This window comes from Octodon degus, unplaced genomic scaffold, assembly GCF_000260255.1.
Source record: "Octodon degus isolate 3935 unplaced genomic scaffold, OctDeg1.0 scaffold00208, whole genome shotgun sequence".
Taxonomy (NCBI): domain Eukaryota; kingdom Metazoa; phylum Chordata; class Mammalia; order Rodentia; family Octodontidae; genus Octodon; species Octodon degus.
Genome location: NW_004524784.1, coordinates 1,096,544 through 1,106,940, shown reverse-complemented (window position 1 = coordinate 1,106,940; position 10,397 = coordinate 1,096,544). Strand labels below are relative to the sequence as shown.

Genomic DNA, 10,397 nt, shown 5'->3' with positions numbered 1-10,397 from the left:
TGTCCATTTTTATAAATCTGTATATTGTGTTTTATAGCCATATTGTCTCCTTTTGGACAGTAAGCTTATTTATGGAGTAATGTATAATACAATTTGTAATTTTCTGTTCTGTTATACATTACAGTACTTCAGTAAGGGTTATGCAAAGAAAAGTAAAGTCATTAGTAGGAGTTTCCTTTGACTACTTGTTTGTTCTGACTATTGTAAGTTACACACTATGTACATTTCCTCATTTAGTGACCAATTCATGCAACAACCTAGTTGTTAAGACAGAGCTTGATTGTTAAATGAAGAGTATATCTAGATATAGACATACTTACTAGTATATCTTAGAACTATATTCAGACTGTAACTCATTTAGTTTATTTCTCTTAGAATTTCTGTCTTCAATGTCTCCAAATCCCTTTTAAAACATAGAATCCCAACATTCAGAACACATAATAATTTGACAGATATTTGGAGCACTGACCACACACATTGGTCCATTCCTCTGTGTCCAGTAAGCTGTTTAGTCAGGTTATTTAAGACAATGACCTTGAAGTACAAAGTCAGTGATGCCTGAAACATCCAGTGTGTCATACCAGTGCTGACTATGTTAGTATCTTTGAACATGCATGTTATTATTCATTACATTGGAAGGTTACTCTGTAGGAGACTGATCACATTCTTAGTACAAAACTGAAATCTACTCCAGGAAAGCAACCTGAAGCAGCAGTCTGTTCTGACAGTGTCCTCTTTTGCCTAAAGGAATGCAATTAAAACAGGAAGGATGAACAAGCAATAAAGAGAGATAAGAGAGACAGAAATGTCAGCAGGACAGGGAGAAGGAAAGAAAAACACTCAAAGATGTCAATTAATTTTGACTTGATTTGTTAAAAATCAAAAGGGCATCTGTTGTTTGCTTTACCTTTTTTTAAGTCAACATTTCTCAAGCTCCATCTAACCAGGGTCTCACACAATCCTGATGATGGGGACAGAAAGATGATAGAGACTCCCATAAAAGCTTGATTGATTGATTGATTGATTGATTGATGTATTTATTTTTGCTTTTAAGGAATGGCTCAAGTTAGCTGGAGCCAGCAATAAAGCATATCTCACATGTAGCTCTAAAGTAGTTCACTTTTTGTATATGTGGCTGGGATTCAGGGCTATCTCAAAAATAAAGTTAATATCACTCACTTAGGTCCTACCAAATATGTTTACATCAGCAAAGATCATGGGAGTGGATTTCCAACTATTATCTGGAAATTATACATAAGACTTTTTCCTCTTGTCTAAAAGTCTCATAATCAAACCTATATTATATATCAAGTAATTTCAGTTATGTCTGTCCAACAGTATCTTTAGCAGGTCTTTACCTGATTAAAGCTCTGATTTAACATAGACTCCAGATGCTCCAACATACAGTTGAGAAATTTTACCTCAGTTTTAAAATACAATCCAGTAGCATCTTAGTGCCCAACTGAAATAATGCCTATAAGTCTCTGTTCAATAAATATTTCTTATATTGAAGAAAATGAATCAGTAATTAATTGATTGGTTAATCAATAATTTATTATGCTTTTGTTGATAACTACTGGGGAGCCTTGAACAAAATAGATAAGTTGCAGAATGCATTGACTAACTGTTTCCATTGATTTAATTAGCCACGAGAGAAAAAAATGCAGATCAATAAAATAGAAACCAGGAAACTTTTTTTAAATAGAAGATATTTTTCAGATATACTTGATCATAATTCTATAGCTTAGTAAATTGAATGATCATTCATTTCCTATGGATGCTATGGTTTTACCCACTGTTTCACAAACACTAAGGGATTTCATATAAAGAAATTTTGCAAAGAATGTTGTATAGAAATGATTTAGAATAAGCTTAATATTTTTGTTAGGTAATAGATTTAGGAAGAAGGAAAATAAAAACTTTAAACAGTCAGTGTTCGAGGAGGCAAGGGTTTGGGTGTGAAACGGCTGGCCCACCTGGGGGAGAGGTGAGGTGGGTGGGAACCGCAATGGAGAAGGTGGTTGGGGGCCATGAGAGCAGCACAGGGCTGCCCCTCCCCAGAGGCCGAGGGGGCAGCCAGGGCCACACTGTGTCTCACCGCACCACATGGGAGGCCATGGAGCTAGTCTAAGGCCGGACAGGAACGGAGTGGTTAACCACCAAGAATAAGTTTCACATCAACTGGTTTATCAAGAAGTTGTGGAGGCACTTTAGTGAAGAAATGGAACATGGAATCTCCTTGCTAACCATCACCACCTGCTCTCCTAGATAAGCGAGCAAGAGATTCTGTCGGGGGAAGAAAAAGAAATCAACACGAAGCTAAAGCAGCTAGTTGTGTGTCTAGCAATAATCCTTGTCATCATTATCTTCACCAAAGTTTTCCTCCTTGATTACTTAGATACAACAGCTGCCAACCAGGAGGATCAGAGAGCTTTTCACCGAATGATGACTGGCTTGAGAGTAGAGCTGGCCCCCAAGTTGCACCACACCTTACATTCTCCTTAGGAGACTGCAGTTCAGTGGGTGGTGCTCTGAAGAGACCCCAGAACCGGGGGCAATCATGCATGCCCTGGCCACCAAGAGAATCACCAAGCTACTGTGGGTTACAAAAGGACACAGCTGAAAGCCTTACTGATCCTTGAAGGAGAACAGAAAGTTGTCTTCAAACCTAAGCATAGAGACTATGTGGTGGAAGGGGAGCCATGTGCCGGTTATGATAGACACAATGCAGAAGTAGCAACCTTTCACTTGGACAGGATTCTGGGTTTCTGACATGCTCCTTTGGTGCTTGGAAGATTTGTTACTCTAGGACAGAAATCAAGCCTGTTGCCATGGAGCAGCTGCTGAGCACCTTCCTAACTGTAGGAAACTATATTTGGTTCTATGGGAAGTGTTATTACTGCCCAGAAACAGAGCCAGCATGTGCCGACGGAAACATGATGGAGGAATCTGTCACACTTTAGCTTCCAGATGTATGGGCTCTGCAGAAACACTGACACTCCTTGGGCAGAATTTACCCAGGAGGCAAACTGGCAAGGGAGAAGTATGATGAGAGTTACTGTGATGCTGTGAAAAAAATCTCCATATGACTCAGGCCCACGCCTCTTGAACATCATTGACATCATTGACCTCTGTCTTTGATTACTTGATTGGCAGTGCTGAGCACCATCTCTATGAGAGCTTTCAAGATGATGATGGTGCTAGTGTGCTCATCCTTCTCATTAATGACAAAAGCTTTGGAAACCCTTCACTGGAGGAGAGAAGCATTCTTGCCCCTCTCTATCAGTGTTACATCATTCGGGTTTCCACTTGGAACAGACTGAACTACCTAAAGAATGGAGTGCTAAAGTCTGCCTTAAAATCCAAGATGGTCCATTATCCCATCTCCCCTGTGCTCTCAGACCCTCACCTGGATGCCATGGACCAGTGGCTGCTGAGTGTCCTGGCCACAGTGAAGCAGTGCCCTGCCCGGTTTGGGATGGACACTGTGCTTGTGGAAGATAGGATGCTTCTCTCCCACTTGGAATTCTCAACACAGAATAAGTGAAACTTATTTTTACAGAGATAGAGAAACAGCACAATCAATTCCAAATGGTATCAAATGGCTTTGGAAGTTGCCAGCAGCAAATTTGGGGAGTAGAGGACAGAGTGGCCTTGGAGATCTTTGGAGTTTTCTGTAGTAGAAGCTGAGACAGAGACATTTTTTCAGAGCAGGAGATATTCCTGAAGAACCTTACCTTCCGACTTCCTCAGTAGTGGCCCATTTCAGCGGTGAGTGTGAGCATAGGTCAGATTCAATTCCCATGCCACAGGACAATGACACTTGGATAGGTAAATGCTGCGATTGCTTCCATACTGTTCTGAGATGAACTCTACAGTCCTTTCTATGTACTTGTAGGTTTTTTTGGAAACACTACAATTCTTGTCTTTTTTTTTTTTAAAAGGACTATTCTAATTAGAAAGCTTACTACTACCTACAGAGTGGTGGCAAATAAAACCTTTCATTGTGTTGAAAAAAAAAACTTTCAGAATTCTTTAAACTCTACCTGAGATAAGAGATTTTGGGATTGATGCTGTAAACTAACTTTAACATTTTCAGTAACCAAGACAGCACTCTACAGATACACCTTTCCATGTCCTACACATGGAGGTCCAACAAATGAATGACACTGTGAGGGTTCTTCAGTTCTTCCAGTGCGTTAAAGCCCCACTGTTCAGTTACATTTAGATAGCTGTGAAAATATGTTTCTTACAGCAAGAAAAGTTATTTCATACTGATAATTTCTAGTGAAATTCAATGAAGCATTCTATTGAATTTCATATCAGCTCAGTGAATGCCTGTGGTGCCCAAGGATAATCTGATGGATTTTTATCTTTATGATTAATATGTTTAGTGAAAGCAACATTGATTGTTTTGTAAAGAAAATGATATGCACATGAAACTTTAGTTTCAAAGGGAAAAAATTAAGCTGTAATGAATACTGCCAGAGTTGGTGATACCAATGTTAAAAAAGCTCTTTATAAGAAATAGCATGTCCATAAAAATTTTAATCATATCTGGCAGATATGTCATTAACAACATTCCGAAATGTCACAAAGAAAACCTGAAGGAAAAGACTTTTACTGCAACTCACAAGAACTCTTGGTTTGAGTTCATTTTGAATCAAAGTTCTGTCTCTCCCCAAGAGCCCTACATAAAGTATACAAATATTAATTTTTCAAATTTAAAAATCATGTCTTATAAGTGAACAAAGGAGAGCCATTTTGATGTTCTTATTTCATTTGCATATATCTAACTGCTTATATATTCCTGGAAAATAGCAATGTGGTCTCAGGTTTGACTACAGGAAAAAGAGTCTTGGCACAGGTGGAGGTAGGATGACAGCACACAGCCAGTATGAGCCAGGAAGGACTGTTTGGCTTGTCAGATTGCTGTGCTTGGGTGGAACATTACAAATCAAACAAAAGATGCAAAAACCACGGAAACTGAATTTTCCAGAAATTAGATCCAATGTGGAATCTGATAAGTATCTGAGCACAGATGCCAAGTAGAAAGTAATAATTATCTTCAAAGTGAGTAACTATAGCTAGTCACAGATATGCTGCAATAATAGAGGGAACACAGATACTACCGGAATCTAAGAATTCATGTGTGCATTTATATGTGCATGTGTATACCTACATATGTGTGCATGCTGGTGGACACTTGTTCAGGGTACTTGAAACTATGACACCACTACGGAGCCCCCAAAAGACTCAAGAAAGATGGTGCTGGGCAATGAATAATGTAATCAAAAAGAAATGTCAGATTTTAGGGGAAAAGGAAAAACCCTATTCTCAGGGTCTTCTTTTTTCTTCCACTACATGTACATGGTGAAGACTTGAAAAAAGTTCAAGAAAAAGTATATATTAAGATGCCCCCACAATTAATAGTTGTGCTCTTCATCCATGTTTGCCAAACTTACAGAGGATTCCTGCTGAACCACAAACACTGATACTGCTACAAATGACTGAAATTTCATACATGTGATTTTCTTTGCCTTCATAAACCCAAAATAATCTAAAACTTATGTGAAGGTGGAAAAATACATAAAAGTCTGCAAAGTTAGAGTGATTGTTGGTCATGTCTTTCTTTCCATGAGGCTTGAAACCCAGAGAAACTCTAGCAGATTACATACTTACCTGTGCTTCATCATTTCCAGATGGTGTTGCAGTTCCTTGTCCAATATGCCAGTGTAGTATGGTCTCGGCTACATGCAACACAGGACCAAGCCATGTACTTGGCCTAAGGTAATGCTGCTGTGCTGTGCAGAAGAATATATATATATATATATATATATATATATATATATATATATATATATATTCTTCTCTTAACTCATCTTTTACATGGCTCTTAGCATACATTTTGTAAAGGAAAATGGTTCTCCAAGAGTTAAATTCATTATCCTCAGTTGATATTCAATGAACTGACATCTGATTTGGCCTCTCCTATGCTATGTTCTCTTCTCCCAAATGCATAAGTTTCAGAGGAAATAAAGAATCTCTCACATGATGTGACCAGCATAATAGTCTTGGTTTGGAGACAAAGTCAGTAACAGTCTTCTGGCTGGGAAATGTTTTACTGATAGAAATTATGAGCTTGTGTTTCAGCATCAACCAATTATTAGATAGATTTTTCTGTAAGCAGGGAAGGTTTGAGAAAGGGAAGTAAAAAGTAATCTCTCCACTATACATGAGCAGTACCTATAATTAAAAGAAATCTAGGAATTTTAGGCAATCTGTGTGAGAAAATGGCGTCAAGTTTCATAAACACTTTGGGAACGCCTGTTCCCTCTCTCCTGGGAAGGGAAACTCTCTCTCAAGTGGATGCTATGGTGACCTATCAGAGACCCTTCATGTAGAAGGTCTACATGACCTCTATTCTGTAATCAAATAGACCAGTGAATATCACAGCTTACTCAGGAAGCAGAGCTCCAGTTCTGAAGACAAAGACAAATATATCTATGTTTAACTTAATAATAATTTTTGAGAAATATGAATAAATGTATTAACCTAAACTTTAGAGGGTTGTACATGATTATTTCATCATTTAAAAACATATCCCTGGGACAGCCAGATAGCTCAGTGACTAAAGTGCGTGCTTAGGAAGGTGCAGGGAATGGAATTATATCCTTGAGGTGTCGTGCTAGCTCTGTCCCTTGGGTTGCTGAGATGGCTACTGAGACTGGGGGTAGTGATGCATGCCTATAATCCCAGCACTTGGGAGGCTGAAAACAGGAGAATCAGTATGAGTCTGATCTGTGTAGTGATACCCTGTACTAAATACCTATAAAAAAGTAAAATTAAAAAAGTTTAATAAATGCATAAAAATACATACTTACTGTTAGTCTAATTGCTATCTTCTTTTTTTTTTTTTTTTCAGAACCGGGGATTGAACTCAGGTCCTTGCGCTTGCCAGGGAAGCGCTTATCCTACTGAGCCATCTCCCCGGCCCCTCTTTCTTCTTAATAGAAACAATTAAACATGATTTATATTGAGTTGTGTGAGTTATCTTGTTCTATTAAATAACACCTGTTTTCAGAGATTTTTGGACAGACCAAGCAGTTAAATTATGAAGATATAAGCTAAGTTATGTACATGTGGAAGGATACAGCAGTAACATCAAATCAGAATTGAACTGATCATAATCAGAAAGATACAGAAGTTGGATCTAGATAGTTTGAACCTTGCACGGGCTCTCCATATATGTCAATCATGTTTAACTAGCAGAAAAGACTCATTCATGGGCTTTTTACTTCTTTCAACAGCTTTTTTTTTAAACTTCATGTTTCCTACTTTGATTAAGCTTTTGATTGAAAAATGAAGACTGATATAGGTACACACAGTTTCTTGTTGAGATAAGAATAAAAATTTCCCCAATTTCTGCCTATATTATTAAACACTCTTTTCCATATAAAATAGTCCTGCATGCTATTAAGATGCTTTTTAAAAATTGAACATTCTGTTGAAATGGATGAGCACTTCATTTACTAAATTTTAGGTTATCAAGTATATTAGAGAGGTTGATACTTTTATTCTTTTCTTTGGTTTTGTTTTTGTACTTTAGTGAAGGGTCTACAGGGTGTTCAGGGTCTTACTACTAGATTGGACTCATAGTGATTTTCCAATTTACAGCCTCCCAAGAGCTGGGATTACAGGTGCACACCACCACACCCAGTCTCAATTGCCATCTCAGAGCACTCCGGGGGCCAGGCCAGCACGGCAGGCCTGGGAATCGAACCCCTGGCCCCTGCGCCAGCTTACAGGCACTTTAATCCACTGAGTTAGTTGGTCAGCCCTTGAGGTTGACATTTTTAAAAAGTTTCCTGGTTTCTATTTTATTGATGTATTCTTTTACCATTGTGGTTTATTATTCAATTAGGACTGTTAATTCGCTATTACATTTTGTAATTTATCAATTTATTTAATTCCTCATTAGTTATCAAAGAAAGGATAAATAATATTTCAACATTTGATCAATTATCCATCAATGTAGGAAATATTTATTGAACACATACCTAATGCCATTAATGCTGTTGCATTCATTTATTTGCAACAATAACTTTTTGTAATACTTGGTGATTTGGGGAAGCAGGGTCATGTTCTGGTGTTATTTCTCAGACCACAGAGGTCTGGATGCTTTCCAGCCAACAATGTATGTGTTTCAGGCAGGGGAGAAAATCAGAAAAGTAGACTCCGTTATTAGCCCTTGAGAACAAAATGGCCAGATTCAGGCTGTGCAGTGCTCCATCTATCTCTCTGACACATTTGAACTGGTAAATATTTGAATGCTGAACATCTCTGAGTGAATGGAAACGTCAGCAAAGATAACTTAAAATTATACTATATTTTGAGTCTTGTTCATTAAACTCATGGCCTTTGAACTGAGCTATAAGCTCAGCATTATTATTTATAATTTTGAGATAGGGTCTCACTGATGCGTCCTTGCTGGACTCAAATGTAGAGACCATATGTCTCTGCTTCCCAGAGTTCTGGCTTACAGATGTGCAGCAGCATACCAAGTTTTTGAAAAAAGAGTAATTTCTTTAAAAAATGACTAGGAATATAGAAACATAATATTGTTTCTAAGTAGTCCATGAATTACTGTTACCATTGTATGTTTTATTTTATATATGCATTACATTACCTATATTAATAAATAGTACATGTATTTATAAACTGTATGTGTATAATATAGTAAAAATAGTCTATAGATACATAGATAGATAGATAGATACATATATGTTCATGTGGTCAATATTATTGTTCATATACAAACATTTATCTTTCAGACAAAGCGAAGACAGTGATACATGTGTTATCCTGAGTTTCAGCTTCAGGATGAGGTACTTGTCAAATCTAGGCTCACATGGTACAATTCACGCAGAGCAATTTTTCTATGATCGTCATCTGGAATTTTTTCCCTCTAATTCAAAATAAATTCTTTCCAGCCTGTTGTTCATCAGGAAGTAAGAAAAAAATCATTTCTTAGCCTAACAGATCCACTCCTCCAAAGGTTGTCCAGCAGGGAATCAAGGAGTTACTCCCTTGAGCTTCATGGCATTAATATTTAATGCCATTTCCTGATTCTTATGTTTTTGTCTTCAAATCTAACATTCTTTCTAAAAATAAAGTGGAAGTATTCCATCCTCCAACATGTCATAAAAGCTTCATGACTAACAATAATTTATTTAAAATATAAAAATATCATATAATCCCATAAATGAATCAGGACTGACTGATAATTGTTGGCTTTAGCATTTTGTACATTAGTAACTATCTTAAAAAGAAACCTCATGAATCACAGTTGAACCAGAATAATAAAAATGAGGTATGTCTTTAAGCCATGTTTTAAATAGTGTGTCTGCAATTGCTATTGTGTACAACATTATACAGTGGATTTCTATTCAATATTGAGTTGAAATTTACTTCATAATTTTTCAGTTAATCTAATAGTCAAAGATCAGTCATCCTTTATGATGTCTAAAACAAAACAAAATCATAAAGAAACAGGACTCTCGTAATAGGAATATCTCAATGTATCAAGACAAAATAGACACAAGACAAACTACAAATATCACTGAATTAATTTTAATACCATATGATGTAGGAAAATTGCAAATTTAAGTCAAAAAGAAACTGAATTAGAGTGCAGCTTCCTGTGGGGAGGATTAAGGATACATTCTGGAAGGAATCAGAATTTGGTCTACTCTTGAAATTGGAGGACTTCCACAAGAGCAGATGAAGGTCAGAGTCGTCCTAGCCAGAAAAGCTGTAAGACTAAAGTCAGAGAAATGAGAAAATATGGGGTAAAACTACAGATAGGCAAGACATTCTCTCTAGCAAATCAATTTAATAAAAACAAAATAGACAAGATAGGAGTTATACTAAAGGGAAAGAAATCTTAGCAGGCAACTGAGGGACTTTGAGCATTATTTTCCATCTTTATAATCTGTATGAGAACACACATTTTGAATAATTTTCCTCACTCAATTCTTACTAAATTTTTCACTTGTATTTTTAGGTTTTAACTTGTAAAAATCTTTTATTTATGTATGTATTTGGTACAAGGTCTCGCTATGCAGCTGAAACTCCTAGTGATCCTCCTGTCTCAGCCTCCCCAGAGCTGGGATTACAACCATGGGCCAGGTTTCTGTGGCCAGCACAACACAATCTGGATTCCAGGGCAGGATCAAACCTGGGTCCTTGAGCTTGCCAGGCAGGCACTTACACCACTGAGCTATTTCCCCAACCCTCTGATTTTCCTTCCTTCCTTCCTTCCTTCCTTCCTTCCTTCCTTCCTTCCTTCCTTCCTTCCTTCCTTCCCTTCTTCTTCTTCTTCTTCTTCTTCTTCT

The 10,397-nt window shown here is 37.3% G+C and overlaps 1 pseudogene; it reads left to right on the top strand.

The window, feature by feature from the left end:
- The first annotated feature begins 2,008 nt into the window (after positions 1–2,008).
- LOC111813637 lies at positions 2,009–3,547 on the top strand (annotated as a pseudogene).
- Positions 3,548–10,397: the final 6,850 nt, after the last annotated feature.